This window comes from Maylandia zebra, linkage group LG22 (assembly GCF_041146795.1).
Source record: "Maylandia zebra isolate NMK-2024a linkage group LG22, Mzebra_GT3a, whole genome shotgun sequence".
Lineage (NCBI taxonomy): Eukaryota > Metazoa > Chordata > Actinopteri > Cichliformes > Cichlidae > Maylandia > Maylandia zebra.
Genome location: NC_135187.1, coordinates 35,869,831 through 35,894,555, shown reverse-complemented (window position 1 = coordinate 35,894,555; position 24,725 = coordinate 35,869,831). Strand labels below are relative to the sequence as shown.

The window sequence follows — 24,725 nt, the reverse complement described above, 5'->3', positions numbered from 1 at the left end:
ACCAAAATTTGCATGTGGCTAGTTTTTGATACTAATGAGGCCGATCAGAACACCGCCCATAGCAACAGAGTTGCAATTGGTAGTGGGGAGCAGCTTAGGACTTGATGGTTGTGGGATAAAGATTCAGACCCAACAGGACTTGCGAGGAGAATGCTGATGCTTTGTTCCTGAATAATCGATCACAAGTAAAATACAACAACAATCACACACACCTTCACCTGCTGTCTGTGGATGCACAGCACATAAGGCGACTCACACACCTTATGCACAGACTGCTCTTTATTAAATGAGACAACAGCTCATTGTGGGGGTTGCTATGACAACCAGTCATCTATTTTTAAGACATACCACTAATCAATTCCTGTTCTACTGTTGCCTGAGGGGTGGGGGTATGCAACAACATGCAAACCCCAACCCCCATGTCCTGTTTGTGTGCGGGTGGTATTACGGGGGTGTTTCTTTTTTTTTTTGGTGGGGGGGGGGGGGGGGGGGGGGGGGCAACAGCGACCAAGACACTAAGCAGGGGGGAGTGTGCAGTAGGAAACAAAGAGCAGAGCAGAATGAATGAGTACTGAGGATCCATCTGATACCAGCGCGTGACGCCGTCCAACTACTGCAATCACTCATCCAGTAACCAGGTACCCACACAAGATCACCTGCAGATCCTGCCCACGCCCCGATCACGTCAACAAGTATGAAATGTCAAATACTTACAAGTTAAAGCATCTTAAATATAGGTAATACATTTCATACATTTTCCTAACAGGGACACACGTTCAAAAATTACAACTGCATCTATGACCTTTTTTTGTGTTATTTGCACAAATATACACGTTACTCACAAAACAGTAAATGACTACACTGTAATTAACTCAGTAATTACCTGCAGTGATCCTTTCATAACTGAAATAAAAGGTCCTAAGACCCGAACCCTTCATTCATTCATTTTTCATATTTGTGCATATTGGGACCCGATGAATGTAAAAACAAAGAATTACCAGATTTATTTTTTTTACCGGGTCTTTGTTTCTGAGAGCCACATATGAGGATGTTCGTCTAAAATTTCAGTAGAACAGTGGCAGCATAACGTCCTCGTAAGTGCATATCAGGCCCTTGTAGAGCAAAATTTAGTATTTTGGTCTAAATAACCCAAAATGTGATGCCCACATTTGTGGACCCAGGTCCTAGGAGGTTAAATAGGACATTTAGACCATGGAGCCCTGTACAAAAAACCTTAACAGATTTAACACTGGCCATGAGGCTACATTTAAAAAAGGTTCGTAGAGCATGTAGCACCACTCATACGCTCTTAGTACAGAATATCATGTCACTTGAGGACAAACCCTCTGCCAGCTCCGGACAAACCTGACAGAGGGGACAGGGCAGACTTCAGCTTGTGGCACTTGACTCAAACACCATCTCCTCCACATGCTACAGCTTACGGGTGGATTCCCCTGTTTCAGTGCAGCTCGCTAACAATGAAGAAGCATCTACTGTGTAAGTGCCCCCGTACACCCCCGGTGCTTTTTCACCAGTTTTCGGAGAAATGTTTTGTTTGTCCAACCACTGAACACTAACCTATGAATCATTCAGGGATAAACTTTGCAAAGATTCAGTCTTAAATGACATCTTCAGACACTGTTACTCACAGCCTGTCGCAAAAACAGAATTTGTTCCCGTTTCATTTCACTCTATAATGAAACGTTAAAGCTGGGGCTGTGTGATATGACCAAAATCTCATATCCTGATATAAGACATTTATCGTCCTGACAACCATATACAATCACAAAAATGTTACTTTTCTGTAAATTCTGTGAATCTCGGGCAGCTCGACTTGTATGAAGTGTTTTCAGCTGGGCGCTGTGTACCTGGAGGAGAGTGTTTTGACCGATACGTGAAACTATATATTTTTAGACAGAGGTTGTAATGGCCGCCATTTTCTTTGTGAGTATTTATTACGCGGCGTGCTGCGGGGAAAAGCCTGTTCTAACGTCTGAGTCTAAGGTTTATTTGGAGCTTCTTTTCTTCTCATGCGTAAACTCTCTTCACACTCTTTGGCGTGATTCTTGCGTCGGTGGTTGTAGAGGTTTGTTGTGTTTGAGTCTGAGGCGCGGACCGTTTGCACCATAATTTGCATAGTACAGTTTTATCTGGTCCGTGTCAGACTTTTCATAACCAAACCATGTCCATGCTACAGAGGCAGCCCCGCGTTTAGGAACATGGTCCTCGATTTGTTTGGACGGGTCCTTCTGTTTGTCATCATTTTAGCTTATTTTGAAAAATTTCAACAGGAACTTCAGCTTTATTGTGAAAGGTTTATGTGGAAAACAAACAAGCAGACGGCGGAGCCACACGCTGGGTTTACCGTCGTTGTTACTAACATCAACTCGTAAAATCGTTATATCAAACAGCCCTAGTTACAGCAGTTTGTTGGTGGTATTGTGAACAAAGTGACCACTACATACAAGTCCATTTATCATGTCAACACATCATCCCAGCCGCACAATCAATATTATAGAACCCTATGAAGGAAGATCCATGTACTGGGAGATTTACCAGAGCAACACTGAATTTAATGACAAATTTGTTAGATATCATATTCTAAACATATTGTGAAAATATTTAAAATGACAGACAAACATATTATTAAAGATTAATTATACAAGATTTAATAACCAGAGGGTTGCTGTCTTGCTAACCCAAATGTTGTCATCTAATCTGCTGTGCTATTGTGTACTTTTTCTCATTTTTATATTGGATTATATTGATTTTTACTTTAACTAATGTGCCATTAATTAATCCATCCATCCATCCATTTGCTTCCGCTTCTCCTTTTCAGGGTCGCGGGGGGCGCTGGAGCCTATCCCAGCTGTCATAGGGCGAGAGGCAGGGTCCACCCTGGACAGGTCGCCAGTCTGTCGCAGGGCCAACACACAGACAGACAACCATTTGCACACACATTCACTCGCACATTCACTCCTAGTGGCAATTTGGATTATCCAGTTAACCTATCCCCACAAGCTGCATGTCTTTGGACGGTGGGAGGAAGCCGGAGTACCCGAGGGAACCCACGCAGACACGGGGAGAACATGCAAACTCCACACTTGCTGTGCGGCAACAGTGCTAACCACCGTGCCCATTACTTAATTAAAACTGAAATGATTGATTTAATACATCTTGAAAAGCAGGTCATCACTGCACTGTTTCTGTCATTCTTTGATGGGTTCATGTATCGCTAACCTCTGAGGCCGAGTCTGTAATTACTTGTTAGTTCTGACTTAGTAAACTCAGCAACCTAGACCTCTGAGCACATGAGCACAGCTCAGTGAGACAGCACCATACTTGATGGCATCAGCTCGACTTTACTGTGTACTTAACCCTCATGATTCATGTTTACAATGGAAGTAGCCTACAACACAATACCCCTCATTATCTGTGCTTTTTGAAAATATGCATACAATTTTACACACTAGCATCTAAAAAAAAAAAGAAAGAAAGAAAAAAGGCCCATTAATCCAAATTTATTTTGAAAAGTCAAAATCTCTGAAAGAGAAATGAGTTCGACCACAGCTGAGCTGGGCTGTAAGCTCAGGGTTCAAAATGATCTTTTATTATGTAGCAGTTAGTGGCAACGATATCACAGCAAGGTGGCAAAAAACCCCAAACAACAAACAACCCAAAGTTCTCTCTCTGGGCCGTTTTTACTTTTAAGGGAACAGCTTTGCATTTTGTCTGTGAACAGTAAGGAGCAGGTCTGGATAATAAGTGCTGTTCTGTAAATACCTGGACATGAACAACTTGATCTTAAAAACAAAGACCAGCTTAGATGTCGCTGTACTTGGGCCTCGTACAGTGAGCAGACCAGCTGGACATTCATCCTTACATGTGTTCACTCGTGATTCATTTCACAGAAAAATGAGCAAATACAACAAAAATAGCTAATAGAAAAGTATAAATAGACAAAAAACACTGCTCTACTAAAAAGGATGATGCACTTGTTGGTAGGTAGCAGCAGCCACAGAGTGTGAGTCATACTGAACATTGTACCATGTTATTGTAGTGTTCTGTACCATCATGTAACATTACATTTGGCAGCGTTGTGACTGCAGCTGGGGAGCTCAGTAGGTCGATTCACTGGGCTTAGCGGTCAGCCATTTCTCTGCCTGGCTGTCCTACTTATTAAACACCTGTACTTCCTGTCAGGGGGCATGAGGCTGAACAGGTGCTGTCCAAGGTGAGACAAGTGGGCAGCAGTTTTCTGAGACACTGTTTGCCAGTTTAGTCCTTCAGAGATGGTCGGGCACAGCCGATGATCTGCAGCATTTTCCCGTCTGCCACCAAGCCATGATGCAGTAGCTGAGGACACCCTCGATGGTGCTGTGGTAAAAAGCCACCAACAGTTTCTTCCTAAGGATGTCTTTGTTGGACTTGTGTTCAGGTTGTGTTCACACCACCATGCTGCCAGTTTTTTAACCTCCTTGCTGTACAGTCTCGTCTCCTCCGCTGATGAGGCAACATACTCCTGTACAGACTTAACACCAGCCTGGATGACGTCCCCAGCGACAATACAAATTCCCTCAGGACAGACCTGCACTGTTTGTTTATTGCGGTGTACAGCTGGGAGACCGTCATGCTAACATTAGCATCAGGTGGTACGTACACTGCAGCGATGATCACTACTGTCAGCTCTCTGCACAGCACAGTCAGTGCTTCCAGTGTGCGAGTGTGATCCTACCGTTCATGCACCAGTCTAATCACACAGAGACACTAAAGTTTAGCTAAGTTTACCCTCAATCATTCACACAGAAACATGCTCTGTGAAACTGTGAGCTCCTAGCTGCTGGGTGCCTACGTGCCGCCATCTTGCATAGGATATCACAACTTTTGCAGTCAAAGAAAGACAGATATGATGATTATATATATGTAATAGTGAGCTCAGAGGTCAAAGGTGACATGATATTTGGATCCAGACAATCATTTGAATTCCCCTTCAACCATTATTATTTCTTAAATGTTGCCAAAACAAACAAAGGCAGTCTAATTTTAATCATAGTTTTAAAGATAAAAACATTTTTCTGAAAGTTTGACCTTATTTGACCTTGGAGGAGAGGTCAGAAGTGCGAACTTCTTATTTAAAATCCCTACATACTATTCTGTATAGACTGATGTGTTGTCAGGACAAGTAATGGCAATTTAAAAACAAACAAACAAACAAACAGTTTTAAATAGCTCTATATAACATTATCCCTTTGACCTTAATCTACTGACAGTGAAGGTAGTTAAATATAGCTTATTTAAAACCTTTATAAGGTACTCTGTATGTTGATAGTACACACCACACTTGTAAGGATCAGGGTTCCTAAATATACGGCTTTTTGTACATTTCAACCAATAACTCTTTACGTTGGCTTTGAAGACCTCGATGACCTCGATATAGCAAATGCTCTTGCATGGTTACCATGACCCGCTCTGCACCCATACGACATTTTATCTGAATTCAAGCACAAGTTTTTGACTTATTGTATTTACAGACAGAATGACACGCGAGCATGCATCCAAAAAGAAAAAGAAAAACAACGCGGTGGGAGGCGAGCAGGAGGAGCAGGCGGGTGGGTGTGGGCGTTGTTGGAGTGTTAGGGCAGCCACTGCATTTTGAGAGCTGAATGAAGAAAAGCTCCTCTTTGAGAGGCCCTTTGATAAGAAAAGACTGACTGCTTTAGACCAAAGGGTGGGGCATACACTCTTCCACAGAGGACAAAAAACAAAGAAACAGAAAGAAAACTGTAGGAACAGGAGACGTTTAGTCAAAGTACAGACATCTTAAAATGAGGCTGAATGTGGCAGCCAGCAGAGCATCAACACAAACACACCCACACTGAACAGTCAGCAGATCTGCACAACATGCTAACCTCCACACATTTCACTTTCATGTAACACTTGTGTGCTTCAGACATAACCATTGCTAGATGCTGGTGACTGATTACATCTGCAGCAGATGTATCATTCCAGATTTAAATGAAAAGCATAAACACCACCAGCAACATGTGCGTGCACATCTCCAAACTCATATACGCTTTAGAAACTTTCTGCACATCTACAGATTTCCATTATAGTCTCAGTAGAAACACTAGAATCAGAATCAGCAGGTCAGACTTTCATTTGCATTTGGTGCATCTTTAATTCTGAAGACCGATTATATCCAAGAAGACTGTAAAGGTGACAGTTAGTAACCACTGATGTCAACGTTTTCAAATTCATCCACGTCACAAAGATGTTATATGAAATTACTTCTCAGCCCAGGAAACTTATGTTTGACACGCTAAAACACATTTGAATGCAACAAGGATTTTTGAATTGCAATTACTGCAGTCTTGCTTTCCATGACGCAATCTGCATCCTTTCACTGCTTTCCCCTCTAAAAGGTTTCTGCATCTCAAATGTAACGATATCTTATCAGCCTATAGTTGCCTTTAGTTGTTTTCACAAAGAAAAAGAAAGACGAAAATTCCTGTTTGCTCAAAATCTGCTCATTGTCAGCATATTTACATGAAGTCATGGACTTTAACTATGTGCACTATATTGCCGAGTGTATTCAGCTCACCCATGAAAATCATTGAATTCAGGTGTTCCAATCCCATCCGTGGACACAGGTGTATAAAATCCAGCACGTGGGCACAAAGTCTGCTTCTCCAAACACATTTCTGAAAGAGCGGGTCACTCTCTGCAGCTCAGGGTGCAGCACACACTTGTGCAACACGTCTAGTTGCTACTAAATACCCCACTGTCAACTGTTAGCTGTATCACAAAGTGGAAGTGATTGGGAACGACAGCAACTTGCACACACAGTGGTAGGCTACAAAAAAGAAATCACAGAGTGGGATCAGCAGATGTTGAGGTGCATAGTGTGCAGAGGTCGCCAACTTTCTGCAGGCTTCATGTGGTCTTCAAATTAGCTTAAGAACAGTGAGAGCTTCATGACTGGGCAGCTACATCCAAGTCTTACAACTCCAAGTGCAATGCAAGCATCAGATGCAGTGGTGTAAAGCACGCCAGCACTGGACTCTGGTTCTGGTTGTCAGGAGGACGGTACTCGTCTGCCTCCATTGAGCCAGGTGTAAAGTTTGCTGGAGTAGGGATCATGTTGTGGGGTTGTTTTTCAGGAGTTTTGCTCCCCTTAGCGCCACTTAAAGAAACTCTTAATGTTTGGACAATTTTATGCAACTTCCTGTTCCAGCATGGCTGTGCACCAGTGTACAAAGCAAGGTCCATAAAGACATGATGAGCAAGTCTGGTGTGGAAGAACTTTTTTGCACAATGACCTGAGCTCAACCCAACAGCACAGCTTTGCGATGAATTAGAGCAGGCCTTCTAATCCAACATCACCGTTTGACCTCAATTCTGGAAGAATGACTAGCACACTCCTAAACCTCGTGGAAAACGTTCACAGAAGAGTTGAAGCTGTTATAGCTGCAAAGGGTGGGCCGACACAATATCAGACCCTATGGATTAAGAATAGGACGTCACTCAAGTTGATGTGCATGTGAAGGTAGATGAGTGAATACTTTTGGCAATACAGTATATGTGGTGCCTGGCAAAACATTTGAGCCAACCCAAAGACAGCGGAATTTTAAGAGGCATAAAATAACATGTCATATTAGTGGATAATTTCAGTGACCCACTATTAGCAAGCACTTTGGTGACAGCGGGAAGGAAAAACTCCCTCTAAACAGGAAGAAACCTCCAGCAGAACCTCCAGGGAGGGGCGGCCATCTGTCATGGAGGTCAGAAGAAGTGGCAGGCCTATCTACAGATGAACAGTATCTGAAAGTCACGTCCTCAAGAAACAGGGAAGAAAAGACTTGACACAGGTCCAAAGACACGTATCTGACCCTTCAGTTTATCCATCTGTTCGCCAAACTTAATCCAAAATAGTTTCATTTCAGTGAAGGGTGGCTTTCAAGAAGTCATTCTTAAGCAAAGCAAATAGGACAGAGGTATGCCAGATTACACAGAAACTCAGCCAGAAATCAGTGGTAGCAGGTTTTCTAAAGCGACAAATCCACATTTTTAATTTTTGGTTCAAATATTACAGAAGAGGTCAACAGAAAAGGCGTCTAAAGCCATTTGTAAAAATCAGTGGAGGCGGTCATGGTTTGAGTCATTTCAGCCAGTTGTGGTGGGATCTTGTCAAAATTAATGATATATTAATGCAGAAAAGTAATATCAGATTTTGATCAACCGTGCAAACCATGTGGAAAGAACCTGATTGGTAGCCGTGTCATTTTTCAGCAAAACTATGACACCAAATATATTGTCAATGCAGTAAAAGAAGACATAGTGTTACATTGTCTCCCTATCAGTCATGGAGTGACCTTCAAAAGGCAGCTAGGAGGAACAAAAGAGCAAACTTCCAAAGAAGAGCTTTGGGATGTCCTCCAAGACTAGAAAATTCAGGCTTTGCTGAAAAAGTGTTTAAAGCCAACACAACGGTTACGGGAAGATCAGGTCCATGGCTGCACTGGCACACAGACACGTCTGCCCCGTTTAATGTTGAAAAATGAATTTGTGGCATTCAGTATCTGAGTTTAGAATAGTCTACCTTCAAATTATGTTGAGCACTTTCATCAAACTATTTCGGCAGAGGAAGCGTGCGCCTGGGACCAGCAAAAACAACAGGAGTCTCTGAGTAAGAGATATCAAGAGATAGCAGGTAACCTTATCACCTTATTTTGGTTTAGAAATTCTGTTTGCAGCTGCTGTGGAAATTTTTATGTTTACCCACATTATCTCACTGAGTGGATTAGTTCATACTAAAAGTGAGGAAAAGCAAAGTCCAAATGAAAGTGAAGGAGAGCGTAACACAAAGGGTTTGTTGCCTTGCGGACATGCTGATGGATGTTAGTAAGTTAAGTCTATTAGTAGCAGCCAGCCAGCCAACCTGGTGATGTCTGCACTCGCACAAGAAGGCTCTGCACATGCTCTGAAAACTTTAAACTCTTTTAAAAAGTCCTACAATGAGGCTGCAAAAGGTTCACCTGCAACTAGACAGAAACAGTATTTAAGCAACTGTACCTCATCAACAATGACACCAAGTCACAAGACAGCCCACCTCAGACAACCGAACAGTGTGTCGTCGTTTTTTGGCACCACCTGAGAGATTCTTATGTACTGGGTTTTTTTGCATCCCATGGTACTGAAAGTTTTGAGCATTTTCTAAGCATATCAGGTATCAGACATCAGGTTTGAAAACCTAGTACTCTAACCACCCCACAGGACTGTGCAGGTTAGCTAAACTCTGCAAAATAATTTCCAAATTAATTATTTGGAAACACGACTGCTCCTAAAACACACAAAAATACTTTTTTGGCCAAAGTTCAAACTTCATTCATTTGAATCTGCCCTAGTAACCTCGTGCTTTACTTTGACAGAATTTTCATTTTCTCAAATTTTTATATTTCGATAATTTCGATATTTCCTATAAAATATTTTGCTATTTTATCCACAAAACAAATGTTATATAGAAGGCAAAAGAAGAGGCTTCTGTACTACATGCTATGGTAAGTATTAATAAAGCATCACAATCTAAGTTTCTGAAGAAGTCACTTGGATGATGACGAAACATTTCTCTGAAAACGCCACGTCCAGACGAACAGAATCAACTTTTTGGGATTTCATTATGTCGCACAGAAACACCAACTCACATCTGCACTTGTATCCCATTATCCACTGTTCGGTATGTTCCTTTATTTTTCATGAAATAAGATAAATGACAGATAATAAAAAGAAAAAAAGAAAGAAATTGTGCTGTCGGCGTTAATCTCGTTAAAATGACGTTAACGCCATAACCGCATTAACGTGGCACATCTCAGCCAATCTTAGCGAGTTACTGCGGATCACCCCGTGCGCGGGGCTGCCCGGCGTCAACATGTTAGCGCGGTTAGCTCGTTAACGCATTGACACGTGCAGCCCTGCGATCTGCGCTAACTCACTTTTTTTTGTAAAAAACTTCCTACATATAAAAAAAAAAAAAAGACATCTTGTAACAGGTTCTAATTAAAGTTGTTACAAAGTAGTGATGTGCGACACCACTGATTTCCATTCCGACCTGACACAAAGAAAAATTCAGGCTACTATTGACGACATTGATCTGATACTTTGTATAAAAAGTTAATGCGCTTGGAAAATCTAAAGCAGCGTGCACTACCTGTTAAAAGTTTGGACCCATCTTCTCATTTTTCTTTATTTCCATGACTATTTATATCGTACATTTTCACTAAAGGCATCAAATCTATGAATGAACACATACGGAGTTACGTGGTAAACAAAAAATTGTGTGAAAAACTCAAAACATGTTTGATATTTTTATTTCTTCAAAACATCCTCCCTTTGCTTTGCTGACAGTGAAACCTTGACCTTCTCTCAACGAGCTTCGTGATGTATGCGTAGATATTACACAGTGTACTGCAAGGACGCTGTCTCATTAAAGCCTAATCATTCAAATAATCCACTTTAACTGATCTACTCAACAGCCTTACCAACTGAACCGACACACATATTACTCCAAGTTAAACTCATTTTCAGTTTTAGGCATGCAGGGAATTCCAGTTGTTTAAACATTGACACAAAAATGTAAACCTAGTCGCTTTCCGAAGCAGCAGTGCTACACGTCGCAAACAGCTCCACATCTTCTCTCAGTTCCTGGACAGTGCCTGCAGCACCAAAGGACTGTGTCGCCGTAGCAGCAACTGTTCCTCTCCTCCTCATCATCATATTGAGTGTTATGATTTACTTTTGTTTGTGTTTGACAAGGTTTGTGTTCTTGCCACATGCATCGCAAACCGCGTCCTGGCTCCGTCTATGATCAGCTGTTATTGTCAACAAAACGAGCGAGGACACGAGCCGTGATGCATTTCTGCAGCCGTATTTCACATATCACTGTGACAGGCGGAAGAACAAGTAGATCCTACCAATCATTTACACGCTCCCAGTAACACAGTGTTCTTGTTAATGATAACCTACAGAAATTACTAATATATTAATATGACAATCGATTCCAGAACATAAATAAGTGAAACAGGAAGAATCAATATTTTATAATTAGAAAGATTTCTAGAATGATTTGGCATTTTGTAGTAACCTTCACTTTCCCATAATTATTTTTTGAAAAATTCTGATTGTTGATATGAGAGTATATTCTAATAGTAGTGAAATTGTCGATTTCACAATAGATTTCAAGCATCTTTAGAATTCTCTTCAATTTGCTTCACTCTCTTCTGAATATACGATTCTTTATGCCTCAAACAGATTTGTTAATTTCACCAAACCAGTTAATCGCTCATATAGTTGGTCTCATATCTTTCTGTTGCACAGGCTAAAATAAATGCACTACACTGCTTCAAAGCACAGTGCGTCCTAACAGCAGGACACTGTTCCACTTGTCATGCTACAGCCTTATTCCAAAATGGATCAAATTCATTTTTCACTTTAAATTCTACACACAATGCCTCACAGTGGCAAAGTGAAAATAGTGTTTGAAATCCACATATTACAAAATAATAAACTAAAATATAACATACGGCTTTGCCATGACACTCAAAATTGAAGTACAGGTGCATCCTACTGACTTTCTGTCACATGTTTCAACAACTTGATTGAAGTCATCCTGTGACAGATTCAGTTGATTGGACATGATTTGGAAAGGCACACACATACCTGTTTATGTAAGGCCCCATAGCCGCCACCATATCATCACATTATTCTCCTGAAGGACAATAAAGCCGCATACACGCTGATACAGAGACAACTCAAAACTGGAAGCAAAGACTTGGCTGAGTGGTTTTTGTTTTTTCTTCCACAAAGTCTCACGTTTTCATGTGTCTGTATATCTCTGATCGCCTGCACTAGAATATCATCAAAATGGTGGTAAAAACCAACACAATCATACATTTGTGTCCTCAACCTAGCTGTGGGACAACGCACCTGGTTTTAAAACTTAAGATGTGCACAACCAACCAAAGCACAACAAATACGGCGGCATTAGGAAGGTGACGGAGAACCCAAGGTTCACTCTGACAGAGCTCCAGCATTGCTCTGTAGAGGAAAGACAACCATTTCTGCACCACTTCACCAATCAGGCCTGTGTGGTAGAGAGGCCAGGCGGAAGCTACTCCTCAGTAAACACCTGCCGGGAGTTTGCCAAAAGGCACCTAAAAGGCTCTCAGACCATGAGAAACAAAACTGTCTAGTCGGCTAAAACAAAGGTTTAACTCTTTGGTCTGAATGTAGCGCTGACACCAGGCTCCTGGCCAGTACCATCCCTACAGCGAAGCATGGTTGTGGCAGCATCCTGCTGCAGGCATATTTCAGAGTTGAAAGAAAGACGAATGCAGCAATGTAGAGACATCCTTGATGATAACCTGCTTCAAAGCACTCTGGACCTCAGACTGGGATGAACAGGCCCACGACCATAAGGTGCTAGACACACAGAGAGAAAGCACTGATGTTACTCATCCAGCTCAAAGTTACTCACCTAGTGGCGAGGGCTACTGAGTAAGCTATGCTGATTATGAAATGATCAGGGGTGGAGCCACACAGATACACCACCTCAACCTGCTGAAAGCACAGCGAGGCAGGACCCATTTCTCTGGTGAGAAGACTGAAGAAGACATTAGCTATGGCTTGAAATTCCAAATTCATTGCCACCTCACTCTGCTGTGATATGGTAGAGTGATAAGATGTACCACAATGTAAGGAGTGCTCTGACACATTGATAAATATGTTTTTCTCCTTTCTCGCAGTCGATTAGATGAGATGATAAGGCAGTATGAAAAAATGTTCCTATTAAGTTTTGAACTGGACTGTCAGTAGCTTTTGGTATACAATCCAAACATCTGACACAAGCCCAGAAATCTGATTTTGCTGCATTCCAAAATCACTTTGAGGATGTGTTCCCCTCCGCACAGTCCCACCACACTTACACTGCACCACTTTGAAACTCGCCCATGTCTGATGGTGCGTTCACGGCTCTGTAGGTTACCTGAACACAAAAGGCAAATGGTTCAGAGGTAACTGGCTGCTCACATTGACAGCTCACTTTTTCACTGGACTTAAGGGAATCTGCCGGTAGTATGGTTGTCTCCAGAAGGAAAAGATGGTGCTTTCCACTCTGTATGGTTTTACCAATTCGTCACTGTTACGTTCCCCTGGGGGGTCTAGGCGGGGAGGGGGAAGTAACAAAAGTGACCGGGTCAGAAAAAGGAGTCAAGGAGGCGAAACAGTTAAATAAAACAGTTTTATTGAAGTAATTCAACTAAAAGAGACGGACAAGCCGCTATCACCATAAAAGTAACACAAACAAAACTCAGGCATTGGTCAGTAATGCAAAATGTCAAAAGGAAAACGCAGCTCACTAGCTGACAACCACAAAACACAGCTCACCAGCTGGAACCACCGCAAAAACACTCAGCTCACTAGCTGTACCCACACAAATGGCACTCTGGCCCAGAGCTCACCCTGCTCTGGGCTTAAATACCCTTAATTGCTGATGGGAGTCAGCTGTGCCGGAGGGAAAGGTGGCATCTCAGGTAGGAGGTAGTGGGACACGCCCACACAGGCACCCTCAGGAGAGAGAGAGGCCCTGCTAGGGCCGTAACAGTCACCCTTCCTGTCAGCTTGAAAGCTCCATCACTTTCCAATGCCTTTACATGATTTCAGCATTTGCACTGACATCTGGCTGAAATCTCTGATGGCGGCAGAGCTCGTGGCCAACACGGAGAAGTGGGTGTTTGGACGGAGGGAGGTATCTGCTATCTCGTTATCAGTATCTAGGGTACTAAGACCATTCCAAGACCAAACAAAAGGTAAGCTGGCTTTTACATGTGGTTGGTTACTAGCTCAGGTTTACTAGCTCAGAGCTGTGTTCGCAGTGTCTGACTGAAACAGGCTCTCTGTGGGGAACACCTGCATCACACTCCGAACTGTTTTTGTTCTGCAGACTGATGCCTCAAGCATGAGGCCTGTTTTGTCCCTGCAGGTAAAGGGGGTCGACCCCACCAGTGGGTTACTCGAGACAAAAGCTATCAAAGTGTGCGACCAGACTGCTCATCCTTTCCCACTTTCCATCACAAAAAAAAGAGGCCATGCCTGGATCAATCACTGGTATCGCTCCTTAAGACCATTTAAATAAAAGAATCTGTAGGCCAGGGGTGCAGACGGCTTTGGCCAATTTCCTGTCTTGTTCATGGGGGGAGGAGTAGGCTAGGCCACAGAATGGAGGTATGTGGTCGCAGGGTGTGGTTTGTGGTTTATGGCTCAATTACAGGGAACGGGGTGGGCAGTGCCAGGGGAAACTGGCTGGCACATATGCCAGCAAACATATAATTATGTCTCTCTGATTTCACACAGTAGCACGCTGGGATCAAGGTGTGTGCAGCAGGAGTCTAGTGCTGCCAGCTGTGAAGGTGTAGCCTGTGAAGGTGTAGCAGTGAGCTCGAGCTGACTGGACAACATAGTGCAAATCATTGGAAAGTGCAAATTTGGTGGTGAATAAAGAAATCTGCAGCGACCAAGAAACGCTGTGTTAATGGTACATGTGTTGGGGTTCCCACAGATGTGCTACAGCTTTTTTTAAACATTTACATTTTTACATAAGTTGTGTTCCCAAATTGCCCGACCCCCAGTACTGTTTAGGAAATCTAACAAGTCCTCTCACTTCTCCTCTAGTCACATAAATTACAGTAAGTTATACTTTTTCAGGAGTGAAATCATTGACCAGGTTCAGTAAATATCACACACTGATCAACCTCTTTCTTCATGGTTCATTAATGTGGAAAAACATAACATGTCCACTCTGCTACGTTTATTTATTTATACTTAATCTTGAATAAAATACTAAAAAAGATTTTTGTCGTCTGCATGTGTTAGCCGGTTGTGCTTCACATGAGTAGAAATGGCTGAGAAAACATCATCCCTGTTACTGTCAGGGTTTTGTGGACACTTGTCCCAAAAATGCCATGCAGGGACTCTTTCCATGACGAAGGTGGCAAAGAAAAGCTTTTTTTTTTTTTAAATCACATTTAAATGATATTATTTTGAAACAGAATAAACTGCCATGGTTTTATTTTAAAAAAGAAAAGAAAAAAAATCATGGTATGCTTTATATACCAAGAGTTCTCAAGCTGTTGACTTTATTAAAATGAGCAAGCACTTTGTACAGAAATTGATGTTGACATGAGACTTTTATTAAGTAAAACAAAAAGAAAAAAGGATACATTAAATTAAATCAGTGAAATGGTAAAACCAATGTGAAACCAGGAAAACGTTAACTTCTCATAAAAATGTCTATTTTATTTAAAAGTTCGCTCTTGGCACAAAACCCAAAAGTTAATACGGGTGTAGCCGTGAAATAATATTAAATCTGCATCCTGATGGGTTTCATATATTTACAGGGTGGGGCGAGCTTTCAGCCGTGGTACATCCTGTCCTATTGCTCCTCTGTCCACCCTGGTACGTGTTTTTGTGACTATAGAGAAAATGGACAAATTCTTAATGCATATTATAATTTTATACGTATTTTAAGAGTTATAAGAGACTGTTAGTTATTATCCTTGTTAATCAAATCGAGTTTTAAATATTGCTTAAAGGTGCAGCACTTCGCACCATGTATTACACTGAAACATAATAAGGCTGATTCATCGAGTAATCTGATTATAAATAATCCTCGACACAAACTTTGCTTCGACATTTCTTTTAATCCACGGCTCTGTGGCGCACGGTTGTCACGCGAGTGCTTCACCTGCATTTATAACTAAAAACAGACCTGGAATAGAAACGTATTGAGGAGCAGCATGTGTGTGTAACTTGACAAAGTTACGCCTACGCCGCCAGCATTTTAAAACATAAACTATGATAACAAAGCGAATACGATGCTGTCGTAGTTGGAACATGGAGCCAGGAAAAGGCTAGTGGGAGTCCTTCATCAAACCACCTGACCAACAAACTGTAGGTGCTCGTCCACCACCGTTTGCTTTACACAACAAAACATCTGCAGCAAGCATCCAGAGGTTGTTTTAAACTTAGCCTGATACGATGTTTAAATGACAGCTCAAGGCTGACAGCACTTAAACTGAAACAGGATGTTTCAGTTATTTCTTTTTTCTTTATTACGTTGAGCTGCTGTGTTGTACATAGTGCTGATGCGGGACAGTTTCCAATGTTGCTATATTATTGTACTAGGTATGACTGTGCAATGACAATAAAGAGTTATCTTATCTTACAGCTGATCTAAACATTAGGAGCACATGCCTTTGAAATGGTAAAATAAATGGCCTGTATTTGTGTAGCGCTTTTCTAGTCCCTAAGGACCCCAAAGCGCTTTACACAACCTGTCATCCACCCATTCACACTGGTGATGGCAGCTACATTGTAGCCACATTGAAAGGCCAAATCTGTGCAAAAATGTGGATTCATTCTCATTTTCTGTCAGGTAGTCACACTGTCATGACGTTCTGATGGCAAAAGCAAACAAACTTTCCTTTTTGAATGTGGTCGGGTTGTTGAACTGCATAAGCAGCACGCCATCGCTGCTGAGGCGGGACGGCTGAGGTTCAGAGGCGTCCAGATGTTGCAGAGAGCATCCCTCATGACTGAAGGCCCATGACTCACTGGTAACGACTGGGATTTTCAACAGGACCATGTTACAGTACACAATGCCTGCAGGACGAGGGATCTCTTCCATCACTCATATTAACATTATTATTAATGTTAATTACCATCTCCACCATCATGTCTTGGTTTAGGGTTAAGCATTAACCAACCAAACATGAACACACACCGAATCTACCTCAGGAAATAAAACAGAACTCTTTTTATCCCCATTAACATCAGAAAGCCTCCAAGAAGACAAAGCAAAGATACTTTTTTATGCCTTAGTTTAGATCACATACATAGCTTTATTTATTAGATTTTTCATTTGAATTTTTTTATCTTTAATTTTTAATTTAATTAAAATTACTCGATTAATCAGTGGAATATTCAACAGAATACTCGATTGTTAGAATAACCGATGCAGCCCTAAAACACACGATACCCGAGGTAGTGCTGGTTTCTTCCATGCTGACATACACAGTGGAAATGGTTGCACCTTTCATGCTTGGTTATATACAAGTACCCCTCTGGCACCAAGTAGATGCACCTATAGCATAAATCTGAAAATCCCAGGTGATTTTCAGAAAATTGACCTCTGACCTTGACGCCAAAGTCATCGGGATTCAAACTTGTCTGAGATTTTTAGTAGTGTAACGTATGGTATGATTTTTTTTAAAAAAATCTTATGTTGCCATGTTTTTGTTTTTTTAGATTTTTAGAAAAACTTGACCTCTAAGCTTGATTGTGACCATTGATCTAAGATTTTTAGTACATGCGCTTTGGTCTGACTTTGAATATCCAATGTGATTTCCTTCATAAGAGTCACACACAAGATTCTCAGAACACTTGACTTGTGACACTGAAACTCATCTGAAATTTCTAGTAGACGCACATCTCGTACCAAATTAAAAATCATACGATGACAGATTCCCGAGTGACTGCATCCACAAACTTTGTACAGTGATGTACATGACGAATGAAAAACATCACCGAACCAAACGTTTATGCTGTTGTCTTCCTTGTGCACAGCCATACGTTCCCAATGTGTCTTTACAACCGCTCAGGTTTTGTTTCATCTGGTCACATCCCGCTCTCACTTTTTGCAGTGTAGCCCGGGGCAGTCGCTGCAGATGAGCTGGAGGCACAGATCTGCGAGCAGGTCTTTCTCTATGGGCGTGTCAATGATAGATTAGTGTGGGAGCATAGGGATTCCCAGACTGCACAGAGGGCCACCACTGCAACAGTTCTGTTGTAACTTTATTGCAGTTTATTGTTTGCTAACAGCATTTTGGTTATTTTGTAAGTGATTTAAGTGTTAGTCACATGTTTAGTGAGAGCTGTTAATTATAGATTTAATTTTCTGCTAAAGGGGAGCATTTAACAGGTATTTTCATTAGAAAACTGCGTTTCCCAGAATCCTTTGTGGTAGACGAAAGTTACTCTGGGTTTTTTTTTTTAGCTAGCAAGAAGAAAGTTTTCGGGAAGCCATTATATGTTGCTCTGATGTCGAGCAGTTTATTTGTTGTACATTCCCCCTTTTGAAGCCTTATATAAAGACTATCGTTTCTACAACTGATTTCGATCCATTTTTTTGGCTAAGTGGATTTGCCACAACAAGTTCTTTGGAAACCTTCTTGTTTTTAAGTTTGAGCCTGACTGATTCCCCCCCATCAGCCATTCCCTCTGAAGAACACATGAGCATATTCCACATCTATCGAGTATACTGACTATATGGACAGCCGTGTGCATAGTCAGGCCATAAAAAGGTAAATCCTTTCTCTGTGTGGGAACAGGTGTTTATACAACATCCATAATTGATTAGAGAGAGAGATGGAAAAATATGAAAAAAAAAATCTTTTAAATATCAGACTGTTGTCACAGACGGGTGGAAATTATAGATTTTCTTCACTTTTTGTATCGGCCACTCAAACTTTTCACCAGCCATTATTTTTCTATTTTGTGTGTAACATTTGAATGATGCATTTCACCTCCTTATGGCCTTTAGACAATCCGAGGTCCTTCGTGGCCTCTAATTCCGAGTATTTTGTGCTAACAATAAAGCTATCAGTCTTGCTGCTGGAAGGCGTGTGCTGCCGACAGTTGGAACAAAACATTGACTGGCTGCTCTCATCAAAAGTGAGCCAGTCGCGTAACTCGCCGTTGTCACTTCTTTTCCATTTTTCGTTAAAAAACTGCCGTTTAACGTCCCATTGTAACACCTCTTGAGGAGTGTTTTTGTTTCTGCCACCTGCTTAGCTCCACAAATGTAACACCACATTGCTAAACTGCTCGAATTTTCCCCTCCTCTTTCAAAAGCCCCTTTTCCATTAGTACCTCCTCGGATCGACTCGCCACGGATCACCAAGACTCGGATCGACTGGTGTTCCATTGTAAACCAGTACTACCAAACCCGCGTGGTTGTCACCATTGCAATGTGTTTGGGCATCCTGCGACGTCGAGGCGACGATATACTTGCTGCTCCGTCTGTGGCTTCTCATCACTCGTGAACCACAGCGTTGTTTGCCTGGTTTCAAAGATGGCAGTTTTAACTTTCGTGAACAAGACGTGCTCGTGACTCGTCAAGTGACGCTACTGACCAGCCAATCTGTCGACGACACATTTTAGTACCTGCTCAGATCGCATAACGGCATTTAGAGCAGACTGGCAGCAACACATCCGCCCACGACAGGTCAGGAGTGCAAATTAAACATAGTTTTTTCTGTTCAAACTTAAATCCGCCATGGTGGCTTCTGCATTGTTCAAATTTACCACGACTTCATAAACTTACCCGCATTTGGCCAGTGGCGGGTGCTAATTTCCACCCCTGGTCACAGATCATAATAAGAAATTTCCAAGAATATACTTGGACATTCTTTAATATTACAGTCTTAGGTTTTCAAGAACAGATCAAAAAATGTATTAACCTCATCACACCACAGACGCCACTGGGAAGCATGGAAAACCGCATGTATATGAAAGTTCAGAAACATACCTGTATCTAATACACAAAAGCGTCCAAAGTCAGGATATTATTCTGAACAGCCATGTCTCTCTACGGACTGTTACTGAGACATGTACCACAGCCTTTTATTAAACTAGTACCACTTCCAGACTCATCAGTACCAAAGTATTGTTAAGTGTCTGGACAAACTGTTATTTAAGCAATGTTAATGTATTCTTACAGAGCTCATGTTTCCTTCTTTTCAGCTGAAACAAAGGAGCTTTAAACCTGCTGGTCTTCAGCGCAGCCTTCTGACTCCAACGCTGATGGTATTTGTAAAATAGTTACTTACCTGGGAAAAAACAAGTCTATCTTATTGGATTGTTTCAAGTTTTTTTTTTATCATAACTTCTTAAAGAGGTATGAAATGGAAATTGAATGATTTCTGTCTCATATAGAATCCTTTATAGGCTGGATAAATGCTCACTTTATAACTAACCATTACTGACACAATAACCATGTTTTTTTTAAGCACCACTCACTTTTCCATCTACTATTTTTTAAACCACCGTCCTCGACTTTTACTGCAAGGTTGGCATCAAATTTAAAATGTGCAACATTTCTTAGTTTCGACATTTCAAATGCTTTCTTTGTTCCATTTTTAGTTGAGACAATACATTACTTACAAACCATGACATTGTTTTTGTTTACTTTTTCCACACTGTCACACCTTTCTAAAAATCAAGGAGGTACACTACTACAAAAATGTAAAAAGCTTTCACTGTGGCAGCGAGGATGTGTATCCTGCTATGGCTGCCAGGAGATTCAAGAAAAAGGACGAGTAAAAAACTCCACAGCTGAGATTACACTACTACTCAACAGCAGGGACCTTTCATTCATACAACCCCACAATCACCAAGTGTGTGGAAGGCTGAATGTTTTAGGTCTGGAAACGTTTACCCTAACATTCAAAGGCTCGGGCGTTGCTTTAATGCCACACTGTCACAAATTTGCCATAAAGAAGAGAAAAGTGACAAAACAATGGGAGCTTTTATTCCCACAGTCTTCCTGTGGCAAAGATCTGAGTTGTACAGTCAATCCTGTATGAAGATGAAGTTAAAATGGCTAGCTCCTGTTGACAAACCTCTTATAGGAGAGGAAGGCACAGATATCCGTCTCCATTTCACCTCAAAGATAACTGTACTGTATTATCCTATGTAGCGCGACTGAAAGAAGTCAATGTAAATATCAGCATGTGACTGCCTGAAATCCCGAGCAAGCAGCAGCAGCAGCAGCAGAGAGGCTGAAGAGGCACCAATTTGTCTGAAATGAGCTTGTGTGCACCAAAGAATAATAGCAGCACACATTAAATATTGATTCCAGTTTGGTGTCTAACGTCATCTCGACATCCACCTCCGTTAATCCGCCGATCAGGAAACAATCAGCCGTCTGGCCCGAGTAAAGCCTTGCCCTTACAGTAAAATGTTGGTTATGCTGACAGGCGCCAGGCAGCCATTTAGGTGCATATGGAGTCAGTTGAGTCTCTACGTAAATGGCTGATGCATTTCGAATTTTTCTTCCTAATTGCTGAGAGCCATCAGCACCCCCGGCCTCCTCCTAGCGCCTTTTAATCCGCCACTTTATATAGCCTTGCTTCAATAAAACCGTCTCACGACCTCGTCTCATTCCACTGTTCTCTCAAGAAGCTTGTACTAGTACCTGAAAGACCGTGTTTCTTTATCGAGTCTGAGTTAACCCCTAGAGACTCTGGATGAAACAATGAAACGGATTGGAGGCACTCCGACCAACGTTTCCATCAGAATGTAATTACAACACGTCCGTTAGCAGCTCGGCGCTTATCAAAACAAAAAAGCCACACACGATAAAAAAAAGATCCATAGTGTTTGTGTTGCGACTGGAGGCCTTTAAATGTAAAGTAACAGTTGCAGGCGGCATTGCTGGTCGCCAACATGTCAGCATGCATCAATAAATAGCGAAGCAAAGGCGCTCCATTGTCTGACAGCGTATCAGCGTATCCGCTAACAGGAAAACGACACAATAACCGTCCGGCTGCGACGTCAAATCCACAGTTGCCGTTTCAAAACATCCCTGACCAGAACCAGGCCCCGTACACATCCTCGGACTCACCTGTATCTCCTTTCGCCTCAGTGTGTAGCGTCTCCGGGTTCACGGTCCGGTCCTGACGCGTTGCAGCAGCCCCTCACCACCAGTCCCCGGCACCGGCAGGCAGCACTGAGAAGCTGATTGGGCCTCGATAGACACTCACCCTTTCGGTGCATCCAGACAGCCAGCTAATTGGTCAGACGCTCTCTCCGTGAAGTCCAGACAGCGCAATGAATGGCTGTTCGTTTCCACAGAGGACCCAGACAGACAGCTGATTGGTCGTTTATTTCCGCGGCGGAGACAGAGTGCGGCTTGATTGGATGGTAGTAGTGTTGTTGTCTGTGTCTATATGGAGAGCCATGTTACCTCAAACGAGACGAAAAAAACAGTGTTTGGTTGTATTCACTGAACTAAACCGGATCATTTATGCTGCTCCAAATAATTTTTACCCAACGACGTCTGAGCGACCAAAAACAACAGCTACATTTTCCGAGGAGAATTTTAGTGACTTCTTGTTACACCCGTTTCCTAACGGGTATTCTGTCATTACATGCATGACAAAGACCCAAGGGAGGACAAATGTAGCTCGGACAGCATTGGATGGTTCAATGATAGGAAACGTCATTACTTCTATCCCAACTACTGCGCTGCAGAGCGGGTCTTTGTAGGCAGTAGTAGCAGGTTTATAGTGGTAGGCTGGTCAGGGGACGCTGCCCGCATGCCTTTAGGACTTGCAGAACATGGAATAATATACATGCTAAATAAAATGATTTTGTATAGCACTTATCTAGTATTATCAACTACTCAAAGCACTTTACACATACCCATATTCTGAAAATTCTGAAGCATCCAGCACTAGCCTATGTCACACTGACAAGATCAGGAAAATCATTTCACCATCCTTTACTGATGATTTTGTCAATATCAATGGCTTAAAAATGTCATTTTTTGAGTGGAAATAACTTTGGTCACATCTTCATGTACAGTACATTTGTGCATAACTACCTACAACGGTAAATAAAATAAAGAACTGCCAGGTAATATTCAGAGTATGTTTTTTTTGAAAGAAGGAAGTTATAATTTAAGGGGTTTTTGTAACTTCAAAACAATGAAGGTACGTACTACAAGAAAAGGCTTTTGTGTTTCTGTTCAAGGAGTGAAACTATGGAACAAACTGAATATGGAATTAAAGCAATGTCCAAACATAAAACTGTTCAAAAAGAGTTATAAAAATATGATCTTCTCGATCTATAAAGAAAAGGAAAATATTTAAATTAAGTGAATGTCTCTATTTAAAAACAAACAAACAAAAAATCCATGATGTGATATTATAGAATATAGTATATCAGAAATCTGTTCACTATTTTTATTACAAATTATATCAGTAAGGAAGCTGACTAAATATTCACTGATAATTTATGGGACAGGGGTGGGATTAAATAAGTGTATACTTCTTCCCACTCCCTTTCAACATGTAAATTAATCAGAATGTTTTTTTTTTATGTAATTTGTATAGTATATATATTTTTTTCTCTCATTTCTTTTCTAAATGTACTTGTATATTGTTCACATGTTGAAATAAATTACCAATCAATCAATCAATCAATCAAAAATACACACATCAGCCACAACATTAAACAGTTAAAGTGAAAAACACTGATAATCTCATTCCTCATTTTTCCTGGGAAACCTTCAGGTCTCAGCATCATGTAGATATCGCCTTAACATGAACACTCAACTAAACACTGTTGTAATCCTCCATGGCAACGGAAGAGGATTAGGGCCACCGAAAGAAAAAAAAGTGGGCAAAAGTCAGAATTCTGACTTTAATCTCAGAATTCTGAGAGAAATTAATCCTGAGGAAAAAGTCAGAATCCTGACTTTTTCCTCAGGATTCTGTAAAAGAAGAAAAAAACGACCTGCCCACTTTTTTACCTGTGGCCCTAATCCTCTTCTATACAACCTTCCTCAAGTAGGACAACGCACCCATTTATTCAGTAATAACTAGGAGCGTCTCGAGGAACACATTGTCAGGGTCCATGCAGGTCGTGAAAAAGTATTACAACTATAGTTAAGTAAATATCTACTGTATTAACACAAATGATTTATTATTAGTTGAAAACTATTCCTTGCATATAATATGCACACAATAAGGAATAAAACACATCTCAACCCACATGAAGCTGATACTAATACTAGTATTAATTACTAATGTGAAAGGGCTGCTGAGCCTGTCTGTTTTATTAGACGTCAGAGCTGCCGTCCACTCCCGTCATGGTTACAGCTTTCATTGCTAAATTAATAAAAAGAGTTGCCTCCCACTACTCTCTCATCAGTTTATTGTCAAAGGCTAGTTTATACGCAAAGCCTCTTCACAGATCACCAGGAGAAAGCAGTAGGCATCTCAGGTTGCCCAGCTCCAGCCAAACAAGAGACGGACATGTCCTCAAAACGCAGAGAGCTGCAGTTTTCTATGAGATTAAAAGAAGTGCAGCTTTCAGCAACAATATCTGACTGCGGCCACAAGATGGCAGTAATGTAAAGGATTGATGCACATGTTGACTGACAGGCCAGAAGCTTTTTGACAGTGTTGTCTGAGGTGAAAGGAGAGTGATCACTTTACTTTGGTAGTTTTAATTTCCTTGCTTTTCCCAGTGGAATGGCACTGGAGCGTTGGTCTGACCTGCAAACTACCCAGATCAGAATAACTAACAATACTGTCAGTGCAGTAAGGCGGGTTGTTTCAGTGTTGTTTTTAATCTTAGCTACTTTTTTAAACTATTACTTGGAATGGCAAGATTGTTTTTGACATTACCTGTTCATCTATAGTGCATTCCTTCTCTTGCTATATCAATCACCTTTGTAATGTTGCTTTCAAAATAAAGGTTTTACTTCTTTGACTTTTGACAGTGTTGTGATTCAGCAAAAGCAGAAAAGACAGAAGACATGAATCAGTGGCTTTGGTGTAGTTTAGCCTGTAGCTACTTTTGGCTGCACTCTTGTCACCACAGCAGGT

General features: G+C 41.4%; 1 protein-coding gene across 3 annotated transcripts in view; it reads right to left on the bottom strand.

Moving 5' to 3' along the window:
• gatad2b (GATA zinc finger domain containing 2B) overlaps positions 1-21,957 on the bottom strand; it is a 44,191-nt gene extending 22,234 nt beyond the window's left edge. For 2 of the 3 annotated variants that reach the window (XR_191432.6, XM_004560976.6), the window contains exon 1: positions 21,734-21,956. The gene's annotated coding sequence lies outside the window, so the exon portion shown is untranslated. Of the gene's footprint in view, positions 1-21,733 lie in introns of all 3 variants that reach the window. The other variant, XM_004560977.5, reaches the window with a different exon arrangement.
• Between the last annotated feature and the right edge of the window lie 2,768 nt (positions 21,958-24,725).